Below are 5960 nucleotides of genomic sequence, written 5' to 3'. Positions count from 1 at the left end.
ATTACCCTACGGACGTCCAAATCCAAATCCGGACGCACGCCTAAGCCAAAAATTACCATACAAAGGTATTGGAATCATCAAAATGCCATTTCGGAGTCGTCTACATAAAAGTCAAATTCCGGTCAACTCTTAACGCTTAAACTTCTAAAACAAGAATCCTTCTTCCAAATTTATCCGCAATCATCCGAAAACTGAACTCGACCATACAGGCAAGTCATATTACATAATACGAAGTTGTTCGAGACCTTAAGCTGCCGAACGAGACACTAATTCTCAAAACAACCGGCTGGGTAGTTAGATCTGCCGAGCCGATACTACATATTGGAAAGTTTGGACGCAAATTTTAGAGATGTTTGTGTTTTCTTCATTAAGTACTTTTATTTTAAAAGAATTTGCCGAAATGTTAATAACTTCCAAGACATAAAAACCAAAAGTTATAATGATAACTATATTTGATAAATACTACTTAGACTTCTATTCATAAAATTATGGCTAGAGTGATGCATGCCCTATAAGGCTATAATATAGCTTCAGCAGTCTTGATCATAAATTAATAGTACTCATATTTCAGTATTTGGAAATTAAATACATTAGTTTGACCATCAGTATATGCAGATATTGAATTTCTGCATTTGAAATACTGACACACTTTATGTGATAAGTATACAAGTGAAATAATGGTTAATTTTCATTCATCATCTAATATTATAGTGAGATCTCGAGTTCTATGAGCGACTCAACGGACGTGGCCGACTGGCCGTAGACAGAAACAGGCCCAAACATAATATAAGTCTAATAGTTGTAACTTAATGTATTGCATTATTTTGTATTAATGGACTTGAGTTTGTTAGATCCGGTCCGGGTATATTTAGGCCCATTGTATATATATTGTTTTCTTTGTACAGTTGGACAGAAGGAACATTAACTAATGTGAAAAAGATCTGAGTCATGGTTTTTCTCTCGAATCTTCTCTAACCCTATAGTAAATTTCTATGGCGATTTCTCTGTTTTCAAAAGGCCTTTCCATTTCTGCTGCTAGTTCTTCCACTTCTGCCCCTTTAGTGTGTAAATTGCAAAAATCCTTATATGGTCTCCGACAAGCCTCTCGGCAGTGGTATGTAAAATTATCTCATGCTTTATGCTCTCGGGGTTATTCTCATTCCTTCAATGATTATTCTCTTTTTGTCAAGGGTTCTCCTAGGTCTTTCACAGCCTTGGCTGTGTATGTTGATGATATAATTCTTACAGGGAATGATGCTAACGAAATCTCTGCCTTGAAACAGTTTCTCCATGCCCAATTCAAGATCAAAGACTTGGGTCAGTTACGTTACTTTTTGGGCATTGAAATATCTTATTTTCCTTCAGGTCTTCTGTTGAATCGGAAGAAATTTGTATCTGATTTGCTCTCTGAATATAAATATGAAGATGTTTCTCCTGTTGCTTGCCCTTTGGAACTTTATGAGAAGTTATCCGCTGATAGTGGCGAAGTCTTGGATAAACCTGAATCCTTTCGGAGTTTGGTTGGCAAGTTGCTTTTCTTGACCCATACTAGGCCGGATATATGTTTTGCTGTACAACATCTTAGTGAATTTTTAAAGTGTCCTCGCGTTCCTCATATGTCTGCTGCATTACACATTCTGAGGTATCTTAAAGGTACTTTAGATATTGGTTTTTTCTACTCCAATGATTCTGATCTCACTGTGAGTGCCTATAGAGATAGTGATTGTTCTGCTTGTGTTGATACAAGGCGATCTGTTACTGGTTTCTGTAGTCTTTTGGGTGAAAGTTTGATTGGTTGGAAGTCCAAGAAACAACCTGTTGTCTCTCTTTCTTCTGCTGAAGCAGAATATAGAGCCATTAGCAAGGTTGTGGCTGAATTAACTTGGATGGTTCGACTCTTGTCTGATCTACATGTTCCCGTCTCTCTTCCGATTTTCGTTTTTTGTGATAATCAAGTTGCTATACATATTGCTAAGAATCCAGTCATCCATAAATGTACAAAACATATTGAAGTGGATTTTCACTTCATTCGCTCCAAGTTGGGTGAAGGCCTGATTCACTTGGATCACGTATCTACTTTTAAGCAGTTGGCAGACATTCTTACCAAACCTCTTCCTAGCAGAGTCATCATCAATTCCTTTCCAAGTTGAAGGTGATTTTCCCGTCCAACTTGGGGGGGAGGGGATGTTGGACTTGAAGGATATTCAGCTTCTGGCCCACGATAGAAATAGGCCCAAACTTAATATAAGTCCAATAGTTGTAACTTAATGTATTGCATTATTTTATATTATTGAACTTGAGTTTGTTAGGTCCGATCCGGGTACATTTAGGCCCATTGTATATATATTGTTTTCTTTGTACAATTGGACAGAAGGAACATTAACTAATGTGAAAAAGATCTGAGCCATGGTTTTTCTCTCGAATCTTCTCTAACCCTAGAGTAAATTTCCATAGCGATTTCTCTGCTTCCAAATATTATCACTTTCAGGCCAGAATTCTGATGAGTTATGTACGAGTGAAATTCGAAAATAGCCAGATTTACAAGTGGTAATTGAAAAATAGACAAAATTTCAAAAGTAATCAAAATTTAGTCACTTTTCATGTAAAGATAAATTTGAACGAAAATACTGTTCAAATTTCGGAAAATATTCCAGCATAATATACTGGAGTTCGAATTTTTTACATGTGAACTTCCAACATAATATACTATGATGGAGTTCCAGTATAAATAAACTGGAACTCCATTATAATATATTGGAGTTCCAGCATAATATGCTGGAAGTTCATACACAGGTGCTCCAATCTCCAGTTTATTATGCTCGAACTTTCCGTGTTGCAGTAAAATAATAGTTATTTTTCAATGACTTTGCAAAAGCTAGCTATTTTTAAATTACCAGTCCGAAAACTAGCTAGCCCGTGCTATTTTTATGTTAGGTACTGAACGCAGATGTGAAGTCAAAAGAAACAATAATTTTTACTCACAATTCTTTTACTTTCTTTTCCAAGTAAGATTCATGTCCTAACATAAGATTCAACTTTAAAATACTCTTTCAACTTCGGCCTCAGCCAAATATTGTCGAAACTACTACTAACAAAGTCCCTTGGTCCATTTGATTTTTATGCCTCTCTTAGAGATGCCAAGTGTCAATGCTGAAGAGAGTTGCGAGAGGTACAGTGGAACATGGCGTGGTTGGTGTTTCAACAGCGATCATTGTAACACACAATGCAGAAGTCAAGAAGAGGCTCTTGGGGGAGCTTGCCAAGCACTTGCTTGTGTCTGTTATTACTGTGGCTAAGGGAAAAATCAGAAGCCCAAATTTTCCTTAATAGCAGCAATAATACCTTTTCAGATAGCAGTCACAATAAATAAGCATTATGGAGGATAAGGGGGGATTTTAATTGTTAAAAGTAGGAGGGGGAAAAATTTTTTCGCCCTAGAGATATGTCTTATATACATTAATAAAAGTTGCTAAGAGACATATTACTTGCATTCTTATCCATATTATCCCTTCTTCTACCCCTTCTATTTCAATTTAAATGACATATTTCAATTTAATTAAATTTTAAAGCTAAATTGGATTAGTTCAACGTAGCATTTAAAATTAAAATTTAGATATTCAAAAACTATATGAAAAATATTATAAGTTGCAATTTTTTATCATGTCAATATGATTAAAAAAAATTAAATATTGGTCAAATTTCACACATTTTGACTTTCGATAAGCGAAATGTGTCATCTGAATAAATTGAGACGGAGAGAGTATATAACAAGAAAAACAAGGTCGAAACCAAGCTCAATAAACTGCAAAGAGTTTAAGTTCTACGTATTAAAAAATTATTTACACAATCGAATTATTTATTAAATAGTTACAAGTATTTTTTTTTATAATCACTAATTGGTAATTTGATAAAATAATAACTGACTTGCCTTTACTAGTTAAAATTCAATTAAATCTAATTGCAAATGGCAAGGGTGCTAGTATGTAGGGCGTCCACTTTGTGATCCAAAATTTTAATCTTTTTGTGCCAAAATTATTATATAAAGAGTGGGAAACGAAAAGGATATCAGATATTTCCAAACACATGGACCTAATATTTTACATTAACACATCATGTAACAAAGACATTTAGATTGACCATATAGGTTATGGCCATAGCTGCTATAACCACGTAATAGCACCATTTATTTATCTATATATATATTACATAAGACAAATAGTTCCATTTATATATGAAATGGCAATAGATTCAGATCCATTTATTTTCAGCAATGGTAATAGCAATAGCAATCTCCATGATAGCAATTTCCATAATCTGCATCTTCCTTGTTCTTGCACCAATGGTTACACTTCTTGGGAAAGCACTTCCCATTCCAGCTTTTGCTAGGCTTCCCACAGTGTTTTGCTTCTGTTATTTGCACCTCTGCACATACAACCATAGTAAAGATACTTAGAATTCCTCTAGGTTATTAATTGTAATATATGCTACATATTTGAAGTGCTAAAAAGTATTTTATAAGAAGATAAATAAGTGTTTGGATAAAAGTACTGAAACTGATAACAAGCACTTGATTTGTTGTGTTAAAATAGTACTGATCATAAGTTGTTCTTTTATTAAAATATCTAAAATACCCTCGTAATTTTTATAAGAAATTATAAATTTAATAGTATCTTTGTAAAGAAAAGGAGAAACGATGAATACGAAATGCAAATGAAGTTAGGAGTTTCGTTTTGTGAAAGGTATTAATTAAGAATTAGCAAAAATTAGTAAGAATAAAATAGAAAAATCTTTGTTAAACTAAAAGTGATTGTGAGATGAAAATTATTAAGTTGAATTGATTTTGACTTATAGCTTTATATCAAAACCCAAGATAAGTTAAAATGTACTTATAAGCCAATTTGATTAACTTATAAACTTAGCCAAACACACTCTTAGGCTACAAAATGAAGCATGCTATTTGGTTGATTTCTTTACGGATTTTTGCCATAAAAAGTCATATCAAAATTACGCCAAGGATACAGATGATCAAATCCAAGCTTATACATCAGGTGACCATTCAAAAATCCCACTCTTACCATACTTTATCCTATGGAACAAGTCTAGTGGCGCATGCCTTATGTAGTATTTTGTGCAAACCGTGTAGACCCGTAGTCACAATTCAGCTTGTAAGTAAATTTGGGTTTGTGATCAGAGACCGAGTCAGAATTTCTATCTTATGAGTTTTGAATTTTAGAATAATAACTTTAACGGTAAATGACTGAGTCTAAATTAAATATTTGTATATATTTAATAAATTCTAAATACCAACTACACTATTTGAGGAAAGATTACTTGGTTCGACCAATCTCGTAGCTTGGCTTGTGCCTCTGCCCTTATCTTTGATTGCGGTGGTTTTAACAAGTTACTTCATGTACCAAATTGATATTTACTGTGTATTTTGAAGCGGCATCTCGGCCTATTGTATATATCTATACATAATGTTTTTGAGATAATTATATACACATAAAAAAATCACAAAACGATGTGGCCATGCCAATGAGAACAACCCTCAAAAGCTAGAAATTAACACAAACGTAAACTACACATGAGTAACAATTACTTAAGAATTACTCACCAGAAGCAAACATAAGAAGAAAGCAAAAGAGGACAGCACAGATACTTATTTTGCTAACTTTAGGTTGAGCCATTTCTTAAAACTTTTTGAGATGCTTTGTGAAATCAAGTTTATCAGAGGGTCTACTTATAGTGACACAAAAACAATTTTTTAACATACACTTGTGCTTAATTAACCTTTAACACGCAAAATAAAGAAAATGTCAAGTTAACGTTTTGAACTGATCAAAAGTTTTCCTTCTTGAACCTCCATGAAAGTAACAAGAACTTACTACTGAATAAAGAAAGTAATAATATTGATCAAGGTAAATTACAAAGACTTACTGGAAGCCTGATGATAATCTTTT

The 5960-nt window shown here is 33.6% G+C and overlaps 1 long non-coding RNA gene across 1 annotated transcript; it reads right to left on the bottom strand.

Moving 5' to 3' along the window:
- Positions 1-4072: 4072 nt before the first annotated feature.
- Positions 4073-5724, bottom strand: LOC107808504 (uncharacterized). Its single transcript, XR_012695137.1, has 2 exons — positions 5615-5724; positions 4073-4422 (listed from the first exon to the last, which is right to left on the bottom strand). It is a non-coding gene; the product is annotated as an uncharacterized LOC107808504 (long non-coding RNA).
- Between the last annotated feature and the right edge of the window lie 236 nt (positions 5725-5960).

The sequence above is a fragment of the Nicotiana tabacum genome, chromosome 9, assembly GCF_000715075.1.
Source record: "Nicotiana tabacum cultivar K326 chromosome 9, ASM71507v2, whole genome shotgun sequence".
NCBI classification, from domain to species: Eukaryota; Viridiplantae; Streptophyta; class Magnoliopsida; order Solanales; family Solanaceae; genus Nicotiana; species Nicotiana tabacum.
The sequence above is the reverse complement of the archived record's forward strand: the minus strand, read 5'-3'. Positions and strand labels throughout refer to the sequence as shown.